The sequence below is a fragment of the Patagioenas fasciata genome, chromosome 1 (genome assembly GCF_037038585.1).
Source record: "Patagioenas fasciata isolate bPatFas1 chromosome 1, bPatFas1.hap1, whole genome shotgun sequence".
Lineage (NCBI taxonomy): Eukaryota > Metazoa > Chordata > Aves > Columbiformes > Columbidae > Patagioenas > Patagioenas fasciata.
In genome coordinates this window covers 52,253,270-52,268,360 of record NC_092520.1, presented here as the reverse complement: position 1 = coordinate 52,268,360, position 15,091 = coordinate 52,253,270, and the positions used below count along the sequence as shown (strand labels likewise).

General features: G+C 35.4%; 1 long non-coding RNA gene across 1 annotated transcript; it reads right to left on the bottom strand.

Annotated features, from left to right (window-relative positions):
- Positions 1 to 1,669: 1,669 nt before the first annotated feature.
- On the bottom strand, positions 1,670 to 14,482 carry LOC139826985 (uncharacterized). The gene is made up of 4 exons (XR_011737153.1): positions 14,274 to 14,482; positions 13,975 to 14,116; positions 13,183 to 13,367; positions 1,670 to 3,738 (listed from the first exon to the last, which is right to left on the bottom strand). It is a non-coding gene; the product is annotated as an uncharacterized lncRNA (long non-coding RNA).
- Positions 14,483 to 15,091: the final 609 nt, after the last annotated feature.

Here is a 15,091-nt window from a genome sequence, read left to right as displayed (position 1 = left end):
TAGTTATCTTGTGGTAACTCAGCAGCTATGTAGGAAAATAAGTCAGAATTTCTGTAGCTTACACTAAAAGTAGGCAGCCTGTTTCATCCTTTCTCCTTCATCTCTCAAAATCATGAGGTTTTCACTGCTATTACATTCAGTTTTAAAACTTGCAAATATTTTAAAAGGTATTCTTAAATTTGTAATCTACTTGGGATTATAGGAATAAGAAAACGTTAAAAAGACATTAATGCATGTTCCCACTATCCATTTAAACACTGCTTGAAAGCTATGTCTGTGTCTATACATCAAATAAAGTGATGTAATACCAATTACTTAATTATATACCTGTCACATATTTCTTAGCCTAAGACCATGATTATATCTACCCTGAAAACAATTATATATTAGCTCTATGTCAGCAAAGAAACATTTCAGAAAGGGTGCTGGAATAGTTTATAGACCATTCTTTTTTCTTCATCTCCTCCAAATTTCCAAACCATAGGCTCAATTGAATAGTTATCTTCAGATGACTAACTTCAGGGGAGATGAATACTAGTGTTAACACCTTGCCCAAAGGACAGCTCATTTAAGAAGGTTTCCAGTGTCTTTGATGCTGTTAGAAAAACTGTGTAAGTTTATTTAGTTGAGTTCAGTAGCCTTTCTTTTTCTGTTATTTTCTCTTATTCCTGTGCAGACATTACTTTCTGTATAAACATGTCCAGGAAGAATGTCTAAAACACGTTTTCATTGTTCTAGAACTTTCAGATACTTTTTCAAATGTCTTGGAGAGGGAAAGCATCTGTTATAGCGTGAAAGAGGAAATTGTACTAGCCTAGAAAATACATTGGCAGCAGGTAAAAAAAAAAGAAACCCTTTTACACATAACTGAAAGTATCTTCATTTACTGGTCATTGTGGAAATGAAGAAGGGCATTTTTTTTTCTTTTTTTTTAATTTTCCAAAAAAAGTAGCAACGAAAACAGAGATATGAGTGAACACTTTGTAAAATTAGCTGAATTATATTAGTGTATCAAGCATCTACCCCTATTACTGATAGATGGCATTATTTTCCTGGTATAAGGGGAAACTGTAAATAAATTTTAAGATAGTATGAGCAAAAATTTTAGGTTAAAGTGATTTGTTCTTATGGCCACAAAGTAATGAGAATATCACTTTGCAAAGAAATGACTTTTGTAATACTTTGCAAGCATTTAATCAAGCTAACGGATTTTGTACTTAATTACACATATAACTAATCCTAAAAGTTTTGTTAACAACAACATTGAAGAGTACTATGCATAAACAATGTGAAGGGATAAAGATGACAATATTAGAGGAAGAGAATATATGTAAGGGTGTGGTTACTTCTGCTTTTTTAAGGTGTCTTTATCAATTATTGTAATCTTCCTCCTTGAAGTTAAGGATATCAAAGGTGTTTTTTATATATATACACATACATACACACATATATATATGCGTGTGTATATATATATATATACACGCATACATACACATATATATGTGTGTGTGTATATATATATATACATACACTGAATATATATCTATTTTGATAGAAATACATTCAGTATACTGAATACTTTATGTAGATACCTCTCTTTTTGGAATAAGAGTGAAAAGATAACATGGAATATTCAGTGATACCATCCAAAATAGGATGATGGGAAGAAATCATAAGATATGGATTCACAAAGATTTGGTAGCCAAACAGAAAACAAGCTTGGAACCTGACGTAGTTCAGGATGTTCTTATTAGAGAATAAAATAATGTACAATAATTTTTTTTATATACTAGTGATCAAAGCCCACTAATATCAACAGTGAGGCTTCAGTAACCTCCTTCTCCCTTCTGTCTTTCTTTGTACCAGAAGCATAAGGAAATATGCTTCCTCACTGCAGAGGCAGTAATTCAAACAATGTATCAGACAACAGTGGAAAAAATGTGGCACAAATAAATAGTATTTATAGAGGTGGGAATGCACATTAAAAATGTTCTGTCCTCAGAAAAAAAATCATAAAATTATATTTCAAGGGTGAAGTTTCTGTGAGAAAAATAAACAAATTTTGCACCACTGAGGTATCTTCACAGACAGTTTTATTTACTGTGCCCACAAGTGCATCACAGACTAAAGCTTATGAAGAACAGGCTCCCTTAAGAGACAAGTTTTCTGCCAGGATAAGGATGTTCTTTGTTGTCAGTTTTAGCAAACTTTGCTAACTTTTCTGACAAGGTTAAGGAGAAGTGCTTATTTCTTGCATAGCCTGAGACTTCAGCAAACAAAAAAGGGAGTAAGAAAGAATGAATGTGCATTCTGCAAGAGAAAAGCCTGAGGGAAACAGAAGAAAAGCTCTTTTGCACTAATGACTCCTGAGGCTCCTAAGCAGAGGATGTTTTTTCTGAGGTCTGAGTCTGAGAGACGCACAGAGGACTTTATAATGTGCATGCGGACTAATACCCAGCAGTTGTTTAAATGCATCTGTCTTTTCTTATTCTCCTTGTGAGGTGATCTAAGACCCCCATCCCACATTTCAATGGTTACTACAGATTGCACAAGAAGTATCAACCAGAAAAAAAGATAAACAGCAGCCTTGGTGCTATCATCAGTCACTGCTATTACAGCTAGGTAACTGGAAGTCAGAGAAAAAAGTGAGACAGAGGTAGCTATTTTCATAAGGAATACTATTGCAGGCATTGCTGATATTTTATTTAAATTATTACTTTTCTTATATTTTTTCCTGTCATGTTAATACCCTAAAAAGTCCAGTTTCCTGTTCTATTTCTATTATGCGTGTTTTCTGTGCAAGTAGTTATTACAGTGTCAGATGGATAAAGTAACCTGTTGTCTGTTAAAACACTTAATATATTAAAGAAAAAAAATACTGTTCAAAACTACCTCTTTGGTTTCAAAAATCATGCTGAGCCCTACAGCCATACAGTAAATTGGTGGATCAGAATTTAATTTGCATGCACGTAACTTTTCAAAATAGTTTTCTTCTGTAGCTGGTTTAATGATTTAAGGGGATGAAGAATAATAGTCTACTCTTGCACGTATTTTCCTGGAGCTAATCAATATTATGAAACACTATTTATTTTGCATTTAGGATAAGAGATCTGTAAAATTTTACACATTCTTTTGCTTTAAGTATTGACACACATTTTTAGCAGAAAGAAAAATGTTGGTGTATCTGCCATGTAATATTTTAATGAAACTGTCAGACTAAAATAATAAACAAAATGAAGACAGAGGTCTATTTATATTCAAGCATTTGAACAGTTTTTGATACTAAGTCATGCCAGAAATTTGTTAGCAAAATGTTTTTTAACAACACTAAATAAAGTGTAAAGTCATCTCCCAATGATAACACTGTTCAGTAGGCAACGAAAGGATAACTTTATGTTTTTTGTTTGTTTGTTTGTTTGCTTGTTTGTTTTTTTTCACATTAAATCTCGTTAAATAAAGCTAGTGATCACAAAAAGTGGAAATCAAGAGATAAATATTCTATTTTGTTTATAAATTATACTAGAGTACATCAATACTCTGAAATGCCCATTGACTTATTTGCATAAATGAACGGGGATTGTGATGGCCTTGTAGCAATCCCCAGTACCCAGCTTCAAGAGACTGTCTAACATCTGCTGCTGGAAACATCAGGTGGCCACTCAGCAGAACCCTAGGAAAGGCTTGTAGCTGCACCGGTGAGATTCATTGCATCTTCACTGTAGAGGTCTGTATCCGCATCTGTTTAAAGTCAGTGAAAATAAATAGAAAACTCAATAATACTAGTCATCAGAGTTCTTTTAGACATCTACCTTAGGTGACTCATAACCTAAAGGTGTCTATTTCTTCCCATTAATTACAAGTGGAGGTTGGCAAAGGTAGCTTAAAGGTCTGGTTCAATAGTCCTTTAACTTCATATGTATGAAACGGCATTTGCTCAAATTCCCTTATAACTATTCATTTTAAAATGCTGCAGGCATTCTCCAGCCATGGCGGTTTTTTGTTATCCAGTAAATGTGGAAGCACTATTTCAGAAATTGCTGGACCTTAACAATTGGACACATCATCAAGGAGATAAGCTTGACTGTCCAACAAGTAAGTATGTTGAAATTCATAAACACTGTGTTTTACTTTCAGAAGAACAACATGACTGCGGAATTTATGACTGAAAGTAGGGTAAAGGTGCTAATGCCAGCAAGATGTGAGAGCTAGCATTTGGATTTATGAACATAAATTCCTGCAGGCAAGCAGCCAGTTCCACTGGAGGTTCACAGCTAGGCTCTAGTGGTGAGGTAATTCTGAACTGGCAAGAAATTCTGGATCTACCTGATGCTCCTCTGATAGCCTTTGACAGTAAGAAAGCTGCCACTTAAAATTGTTTTTTATAGTTGAATGGTAATTGTCAGGAAAACTTCATGGCAGATCTTTCATAAACTCACATAAGACTCCTTAAAAAGTTTGTTAGATGTTAGCATCCTGTTTATGGCTAACACCTTCCTCTATCATTACATCAAAAAGAAGGAAAGTATGAGATTATATTCTCTAAACAACCCTCCTCAATTATGTCTTAGTGCTTGGCAAGGACGCAGCTTTTGGTAAATTCACTCATCCACTTCTCAAGCAAAACACCACCATAGCACAAATATTCCTGCCTTTCCTTGGAGCTCAAGTTTCAACACCTTTAGTTTTGTTTTTCTGTGACTAGTGACAAACACCAGACTGTCATTTCAGAAATCAGTATAAATCTCTAATATTAACATGAATCCTTTATACTATAGGTATAAGACATCACAGTACAAAAGATTGATAACCATTTATCAAATACTATTTTTGGAATCTATTATACATTATTCAGAGTTGGTACAGCACACATCTCTGACAAGAAAATGAATAAATATTGGGAGAGATAAGTGAAAACTATTGACTACCAAGAAACTACAGGGGATGGAAAGGAAACACCATTCAAATTGACTGGTAGCAGCTCTAATAGCTGGTGTTTGTCTACAGGTGTTCAATCTGCATACAGTCCTCTTTCCTGATATCTGCCAGTGGCATTGAAGGTATTTTGCTTTTTTTTGAGTCAGTGAGATTGAAATGACAAGGATTTTCGAGTGTATAACATCTGATAAGCTTAAATACATCAACCTTAAATGAAAGTTTTTAGTATAGCAGTTTTAAATAAAGCAGTATTGGTTTTAACTGGGAGCTGAGGTGGTCCCTGAGATATTTTTACCAGTCATCCTTTCTGTGGAGTTGGTAGGACACCCTTCCTGTCTGCAGTCCCTTGTGCTTATCTGTCTGGTAGCTTTTTGTTACTCAAGCAGCTGTTACACATAATTACAAACATCTTTCTTTTCCTCTTTGGTGGTTGCATTGCTTACATACTCATGTAAAGTGCTTGTACATTACGTTTGGTCTTGCCATCAGAGTGTTACAAGGCACCCAAATGTTTTTGTTAGCTATAGTGTTTTAGTATGCCTACACTTAGTTTCAACGCAAACTGATAATAATTTTATCCCAATTTATAAATTTTTGACTGCTGATAGCTTCCACAGACCTCTGCTTTGACTTAATCACTGCCCACCATCACCAGACCTGCCCATCAGATGAGGCTGAAATGGGAAGGACCTTGCTGTGGAGGGAGAATGAGCAGCGTGCTGGTTTTGTTTGTGTTTGGTGCATATGCTCAAGTGAGCTCTTTATCTAACATGGACCAGCTTCCCTCTCAGCTTTTCTCTGGGATCAATGTGCCTGTAAGGGAAGAGAAGGGAACAACTCCTCTGTGCTGGATCAGCAGCTGAAACATCCTGAAGAGACAATGTTTGTGCTTGGATCTCACACAGCAACCATTTGGGTCACAGTAAGAATTTGAGCAGAAAGTAAAGAATAATGCTGAAGCAGATATGGGATGAGCCAAATGGTTTTGCCTCCTTGCAGTCTGAATGTTTAAAACAATCCCATTTCGGTATACAATACCACACTTTGGGGAGGTTTCAGTTTTCCTATATAAAGTAGCTATACATTGTTTATAAAGTAGTTTAGCAAACATTGTTTATGTTGTCAGGAGTTCTATATCAGCATGCCAAATTCAGTGAAAAATGCAGCAACTTAACATTAAATTTTAATGAAATGGGAAATCAGTGTTATATTATGGAGAAATTCCAATCTATTTGGAATTAACATCAAACTTCCCATTAGCATCTCTAAAATTTGGCTTTGTAGAGTTAGATTTGTTTTGCTTTGTTTTCTTCAAATACTGTTTAATTAAATTTAGTTCTAAAGGGATTTTCCATGGAAAAATATGTTACAGTTAATTTAATATTAATTAAATATTTGTGTCAGTGGTTGTTTACTGGATATATCCTTGAATGAGTCCCTTGCCTAACCAGGCAAGTGTGAACCCTCACCTAACCCAGGTGAGTGACTACTTCTTCTGGATACCCTGAAGTGAGAGACCTCTGGTTTTGATTCTTGTGAGTGAACGTGTGCGTGTCGTGGATCCTCCTTATTCTTATGTTGTTCTGCCCCAATAATCTCAACTGGTATCTGAACCTGTATTTTATGTTCTCAGAGTGCTGAATAATTGCATAAACCCTGTTTCTAGTTTATTGGCTACACTTTTCCAACTAGAATAAAGTCTGTTTTGGAACCTGTTGTCCGCGTAAAATTGACTTTTGGGGTGCCTCTGTGACAGGTACCTAAATGTTTCCAGCTTCTGTCTTGATCTAACAGGTTCAACGCTGCAGGTGTACTCAAGATCTTTGCATGTCTTTTCTTGGATCAGAAAATGTCTTCTCTTGGATTTGAAAAATATCCAGCATAAGAATTCCATGGACTTTTAGAGCTTAGTGCTACTAAAATAAATCATGGTACTGGAGTTAATTATTTTCTAGGATCAAGATTTTTATCAATTGAGTGATATTTTCAGTCTTCTAGTACTTGTTTCTTAAAAACCGCAAACAATCCCCACCAAATGCACTTTGTTAAAACCTCTCAGTATAGGCAACAGTGTAACCAGCCAAAAACTTACCTTTGAAAATCTTGGAGTCAAACCTGTACTTATCAGACTTAATTAAATCATCCTAGTTGTGAAAGGGGCTATCAGCATCCTGAGCCTCAGAATCACACATTTGTTGTAGCAATTACTATCCTGTTAGGCACATCTAGCCTGGACTTCAAACTTCACAGCTATGCTTACATCTGAAGAAGTGATGTGTAATTACAGATCTAATATCTTAATAATTATTGATTTAAGACATTAATAGGAACTCAAAACAGCAACATGATCTTAAAGGCAAAGTTTCATGATAGGTGATCCACTTCTGAAAATCAAAATCCAAGTGTAAAATGTCAGCCATCTGAAAACTGAAACAATGAAATTATTCTCATTATCTCTTCTGGCATACAGAACTTACCTAAAACTCAGAATATATGACTCGGTGATTTAGTTAGAAGCATAAATGTCAAGGTTTAAAGCAAGGCTAAAATAAATTGTGGCAGATGTTCTCCGTTAATCTCCCCCCACCATAAAAGGTGAAAAAAAAAAAAAAAAAAAAAAGAAAGAGAGGCTTTTGCAAGTTGGGAAAGTTTTAAATTCTTTACTAATGCTACTAATAAATAGAGAAAATTATACAAAATATACAAAACGAAACTTGAATGTCCCAGGGTAGAGCACCTTTTAACCCCATCTCTGGTAGGCGGAGCTGGCGTGGCTCCAGCAGCTGCAGGACAGGCACCCGGAAGTCCTAGGCAGGACTTTACAGCAAACTGGAACTGGATTCAGGGATGCAGGGTCTCAGGCCTAGGATCACAGGCAGAGAGGCAGGGTCCTCTTTAGATGCCAGCCATGGTCCAAGAGAGTGAGACCCTCATGATTTCCCTCTTATATAGGGTGTATGATGATTATGGGTTGGAATACTCAGTTGGTCAGCTTCAGCCACCTGTCCTGTCTGTCCCTCATTGCAAATATGCCCCTTTTGTGAAGGAATGCATGAAATCTTATCAGTCTTCTTGGCTGTCATAGCAATGCATCTAAACATGGGACTTCTGCATTCCATTGGTCACTCTCATCAGCTTTGGGGCACAGTGTCTGAGAAATATGCAGGCAAAAATTCAGAAAAGTGCAGTTACTTAGAAGTACTTAGCTGAAAGGAAAATTCACTAAAAGAGAACTAGTCTTGTTTTTAACAACACCAGGACAATAAATAACAAGGGAAATCTGTAATCATCCATCAAAATGGTTTAGCTTATTTCTATTCAAAATTCTGAACCTGCATACGCTTTAAAAATAGCCACCTAAACTAAATACCTCAATTCTAGTTTAGTATTACTTAACTAGAATGATTTCACATGGGTCCAACTGCTCTCTGTAAATGTTTGTCTTTTCTCATTAGCTACAGAGGGAATAATGTAACTATCAGCTTTTTAAATTGTCAGGGTGAATCCAAGATGTAGGAGTATGAAACTGTATTTATACAAAAAAAACAGAAATGTTTAACTTTTGACAGAGCTCAACATCTAGATTTCCTCTTATGACCAGCCCCATAACTATGCATTCTTACTAGTAAGTGCCTTGGATGGTCCCTTGACATCAGCTTCATGCATGTGTTAAAGTAATTCCTTAGACAGAGCATGAACTAGTCCTTTTTCCGCATAAACTGAAGCACTGGTTATATACAATGGCCTTTTCTATATGTGTTCCTTTGTATCTGGTACAGTCAAGAAATACATTCCTACTAAAAACACTACAGATCCCTCTTTAAGAGGACACAGAAAATACTTAGTAATATGCTAAAAGGTCAAGTAGATGTGGAACTGGAGATGCTGACACAGTGGAATCTATAGAAATATCTAAGGAAATAAATCATATTCGGCACTATACTAATTATAGGCATAGAAAATAAATCAATATCTATTAAGTGTCCTGGGAGCAGTCACTGAAAGTCAGGACCTGCTGCTTGAAGTCTTCTCTGTACTCTTTTTTGGCATGAAGTATTTTGAATGTCTTTCTGAATGTTTCATAGTTACAACAGAAATAAAGAGTGACATAATGCCAGAAAAGTTTACAGGCTGACGATTATGGAATAACGTAATGCAAATTTGGACTTCTAGAGATCTCTCATTCTGTAAGTGAAAATACACTCCATGAAGCTGTTTCATAAAAAGAGCAGGAGTCACCAGCAGCTGTTTCAAAAGTGAGACTCTATAACTATGTTTAGTCATAATTCTTACTTGGTGTATGTGTACACTGAGAGAGAAAAAGAATGTTGGATCACTGGAGCTCAGTATAATTTAAGAGAGAAAAAAGATTTGAAATATTCAAAACACGGAAGTTCCACACAGGCACAAAAGCATAAGTCTTGATCCCAGGGGACTTCAAAGTCAAACAAGTGCTGCTCATTTTCACAGAGATTTTCTGGAAACTAATTCTGTATTTAAGTGCCATAGCTCTAACTAATATATTGGAGCTATGCCAGGGGAAACATAAATAAAGAGTGAAACCAGAACTTTGAACAAGAGGTTTTTTTAGCAATGAAGAACATTTTTCTTCTTTTCTAATAGTGTACAGACTTCATAATGCTTTTATCCTGTTTATAATTTGTAGGACTATTCATAATAGACACAAAGTGGTTCATCCACATTTCTTGTAAATTTATAATTATATAGATAAAACGTTTTTGTACCTTTGGCAATGTTTCTTTGGTTTTGGTTTTGTGTTTTCTTTTTTTTTTTTTTAATGTTTAAATATTTAAGTTCTGCAAGTGGTACAAGGAGCTGTTAAGTTGAATAAAAATCATTAATGAAACGGTTTACATGATTAAATATTGTATAATTTCACTGACATATTTTCAAATAATTAATATAAGATTGTTATATAAAAAAATACATAACATTGTATTTTTTATTTTGTAAACAACCCTAAACTACAATGGATGACATATGGCTTAATGAATAATCTTCTAGGAGTCAACAATAAGCTTAAAAGGATTTTTAAATATTTTAAGTTCTTCCTGGCAAGCAGTAGTGTTACTTTAGGAGTACTTAAATAGACTAACAAACATCAAACAAAAGTGCTTTTAGCATCCCTAGTTTAGTATAAATTTATAGTGTGCCATATCAGAGAACCTGAAAAAATGAAAAGGAGTGGACTTCTGGTCAAGGATTTTAAGTCATAACATGCTTATAACCCTGAAAATGAACATCACAATTACCTTACCTATTTCATTGATAATAAAACATGCATTCCAAAATTTTTTTTCTTAGTCTAAATACTGGACAGCACCAAGGAAATCACCATCATGAGTGAATGTTTATTTGTTAATTAATAACTTATTTTTTCTTCCTGAATATGTTGAGTAATATTGGCAGCTGTTGCCTTCTTCTCATCTCTATGCATGATTAGTAAATAAAACAAAAGTGGAACACATGATGTGTTGGTCAATGATTTTCAGAATTCCATATTTTTCCTTTTTGAAGTAGTTAAGTTTACTGGTGGAATAAGAAACCTAAAAAAGCAGTAGCTCAAATGTAATTCCCAAATGATGCTTAAAACTTGATCTAGTTTTGATGATGAAACACCACATGATGGAGAAACTAAGCATCTAGAACTAACCAACCTTGCAGCTCAATTTCCGCTCTGCTACCATCTAGGCTGCACTTTGGTAATTATGCGAAGATTGGTAGCATGGCCTTAGTATGAGTGCACTTTTACATTTTTTACCCAAAAAACACATGATGCATTAAAAGCCATTTTCATAATCCAAGGTTAAATATTGGTTTACTAATAAACATAAATCCATTAATAAGGAAAAATGCACAGAAGTGTAATTCAGGTGTGTTAGAATGTATGATGTGATTGAAGCTGAGGATATGTTAATTTCTTTCCTAAAAGAGAATTTTTTTCCTGACTAAAATTTCTCAATAAATATTATGGTCACTGCCTACTTTTATAAAGTTTTCGAAACAAATTCTTCTTGTGCATTTCAGCCAACATAAAGCCAACAGATGCATGTTTGCACTGGCTTTTGACAATTTTTGAGTGAGAAGTAACATGATATTGATATGGACTTGGGAAAGATGTCTGTGTGGCTGAAACCCTGACCTAATCGAAAAGAACATGGAAGAGAGCTAAGCAATAAATTTTCAGTAATATTTTGTTTTTCTGTTGAAACTGAGGTATTCATCCATCACTACATGCCAGTAGTTTAAAACCAAATTATTTCTGGCAGTTGAATTTACATGTGAGTGATGTAAAAGAAGCCAAATAGTAAATAGATGCCTTCTTCTGAAAAGTATTAAATATATTTGGAGGAGTGTGAATTGCTTAATTAAAAATCATTGCTTTTAGCATGAAATATTTCATCAGAATAAAAAAAAAAAACAAATCTGTATTACATAACGATTTTACAGGTCTGGTGTCAAGGATTCACTGACACATTACTTTGTCAGTCACATAGTAAATGTCACATTTCTTAAGGGTAGGTATCCACTCTCCAAGGAGCTAGGTGTTTTTCTCCCTGTATCCCAGATGCTCTGTTACTTCTATGTGTGAAATCAGATACAGAAACTATGTAAGTCTGAGAGAGACAGTGAGAGAGGGAGACTTACCAACGAAAATATCACAAACATAGATAAAAGTTTTATAAATAAAATGCTCTTCCAAGAAAATACTGAAGGAGGGAATAAATGCTCAGATGACTTTCTCTGTGACACTGCATTGTGAAATCAGCCTTGTATTTTTCCTCTTTTAGATAGATAACACATCTGTTAACTTCTTTTAATCTTCCCCCAGCTCCCCCCAAGCCATCAGCTTGGTATGTTTGTCCCTGTGAGATTTAAAACCTGATGCACTGAGAGTGTGGAGCTTTTAATGTCATTATTACTATACTGCACAAAGAAAACTGATTTACCTCTGTATAACATCTATATATTCTGAAAAACTCCTTTAGAAGCCAAACTGACAACTTGTATAGCGTTAAAGGTTAATAGTAGCTTTCCCTCTGCACTTCTAGTGAAAAATTAACCCCTTTATACCATGTTTTTCAGACCTCAACAGGAATATTCCCATCTTTTCAACCTTCTCAACATATTCTTCCTGTTCCTCCCTTAATCACAAAATCACAGAATCACAGAATGTTAGGGATTGGAAGAGACCTCAAAAGATCATCTAGTGCAATCCCCCCACTGGAACAGGAACACTTAGATGAGGCTACACAAGAATATGTCCCGGGAGGTTTTGAATGTCTCCAGAATAGGAGACTCCACAACCTTCCTGGGCAGTCTGTTCCAGTGTTCTGATAGCCTTACTGAGAAGTAGTTTCTTCTCAAATTTAAGTGGAACCTCTTGTGTTCCAGTTTGTACCCATTACCTCTTGTCCTACCATTGGTTGTCACTGAGAAGAGCCTGGCTTCATCGTCATGACATTCACCCTTTATATATTTGTAAACATTAATAAGGTCACCCCTCAGTCTCCTCCAAGCTAAAGAGACCCAGCTCCCTCAGCCTTTATCTACTAGTTTTTGTTCACCAAGGAAGTCCTCTCATGCATACATATATATAAATACATATATATATTATAAACTGACATACTCTCAAACATTAACACAAACATAAACACTTGCAATGTATGTTTATAAAGTTGGAATTGAATAACTTGGTCTCTATTCAAAGAATAGCTAGACTGCATTTTATTTTTAATGTGGTTTTGGTTATTTGTTTTTTGTTTTGTTTTTTTCCTTTTTTTTAATATTCACAGTGTTTCAGAACATGGAGTGAGATAACAGATGGAAATAATAGTACTCTATATATCTCAATTTCCTTTTTTTTTTTTTTTTTCTGTTTCCTTATCTTTCTTCTTTTTTAACAACAGGGAGATTTGAGTCGCTGTGAAAGAAGTTATGGTGGTAAGAGTACATGAAAGTGTTTCTGAAAGCCACAAGAGAACTGTGAAACTCAAGAGCTAATAGAGAATACCGATTAATGTATAAGCTAGAGCAGAATTTAAGGTGCAAATAAGGATACAATGTGTTGATCTAACATGAAATCAGTAGAATTCAACAATATAAAAGTCTTAGCAAATCTAAACTTTAATTATTATTGAATGTAAAATTTGCTAAAACAGACTTAATCCAACTAAATCCTACCACAATTAAGGAACATGAAACAAATTTCCATGAACAACTTACCTGCAAGAACCCTTTTATGTCATAATTGCTGAATAGCCATTACAGATTCCTTAAGAACATAACTTCCAAGCCTCAAAATCTGTGGGTGTATAAGTTGAAGCTCACAAGTGTGAGTTTTTCTAAGATGATGATGATCATCTATTGCCGTCAGCATTAGGATGAAGTTAGGTTCTCCTAAAAAAATTCTGAAGTATAAACGGTGTTCCCAGCATTAATTAATAGTGACATCATTGGAAGCGTCAATGCACAATAAATTGCACAGGAATCTAACAATTACAGCATTTCCCCAAGGAAGAGGTGACACAGGTACCAGACTCCTTGACAGAAAACATGCATTAACCTTGATTACACCACATTTTCCACTCGTTTCTTTTGAACTATGTGTGGGGAAACAGAAAGAGGGCAGAGAAATGAGGAGTGCATTTTTCAGTTCAGGTGAGCTGTGGATCTTTAGAAGCACTTTACTCTCTGCAGTGATGATCTGGGAATGTTAGGTAACTACCTTAGAAAAATGCATTATTTCCCCATTGGTATCTATATTAGATATTTAAGCGATTATTTTACATAAGGTCTTTAAATTGCCCCTTTTAAAACCTGGGCTTCTTTTTAACTAATATTGCTATTAACAGCATGCATCCTATATTTTGAAAAATAGCAGTAATTTAGGGTTCTGCTTACTGCAGAACAATATTTAGATTTCTTAAAGAGAAGTGCAACTTAAAAGAGTTCAGTGGTGGGTTCACTCTATTATGTACTGCATGGTGGAAATATGCCGAACCAAATGATGCTGACCTTCTCTCGAGGTGCCTGTATCTGTTGTGGTGCAAACTTTCAGGATTCTTCTCTCCTTGAAAACCGTTTGCTCCAGAGTCTGTATTTTAGAGCTCCGAAGGTAAACTTTCAGGCGAGACCTGATAACTCTATGCAGAGTAGACTTTCAGGAAACAAAATTTTCAGGGGGAAAAAAAAAAAAAAAGACATTTTAATGAAGTAGAATAGCAGGAGGGTTGGCTCAAGCTGGGTACATGCACAGAGGTCCCACCCAAGCACAGAAAACCGTGGACTTTTATATGTCTACAGATCATTCATACCACGATTCAGTCCCATAGCAATACTTCACTTTGGGGTCTTCTTGCTTCTCATTGGATCCTTTTGTCTGATCTCATATGTGCATTTGTTTTGTTTAGCTGCAGACATTGTTTATAGTCCATAGCCTCGTAGGTGCTATTTTTTCTGAACAAATCCTTTTCTTCTCAGTGAAGCGCAAAACAGACGTTATCTTGCAAGTGTTCAGTGTAGTTTGTAGTTACTTTTGGTAAATATGAGCAGAACTTTACAGTTTAAAATTTCAGCAAATCCAGTTTACTAAGTAACATGAAGCTGGGAGTATGTTAAACATCACCACACAACCTTAAACTTCTAGGTGATTCATTACATTTAGTGTGCATTTACTTAAGCTGAATGATTTACATGAAACTTAAATTGGACTCATCCACTGACCTGTGAGTAGTAAAAACATCACCATAAAGCCAGCTTATTTGGCAGAGAGAACTCAAAGTGAGCTCATCTGGGTTGTGATATTTATAGAATAAAGTGGTTGACTCATAGTCAAATTGCATACAGTAGGAAAAATGTGCACGAGATTCCCTGTGCTCACAATGTATTGTTGTTCAATGTACCGTTGTGCTTCCTTGTGGGTTTCCTAAAAGGAGTTATTGGTCTGGCTGCAGCTCAGGCCTTTACCTCTTCTGGAGCCTGAATCAAACTGCTGCTGGTTTGGCTGGAGGGGTGGGGGAAGGGTTAGCTACTCCCTAGTATCCATATCCACTTCTGGATGGAAGAAATTGTATAACTGTGGACTCAAACAGAGATCACAGAGACAATTTAGTTCCAGGATCCTCTTTGGTGA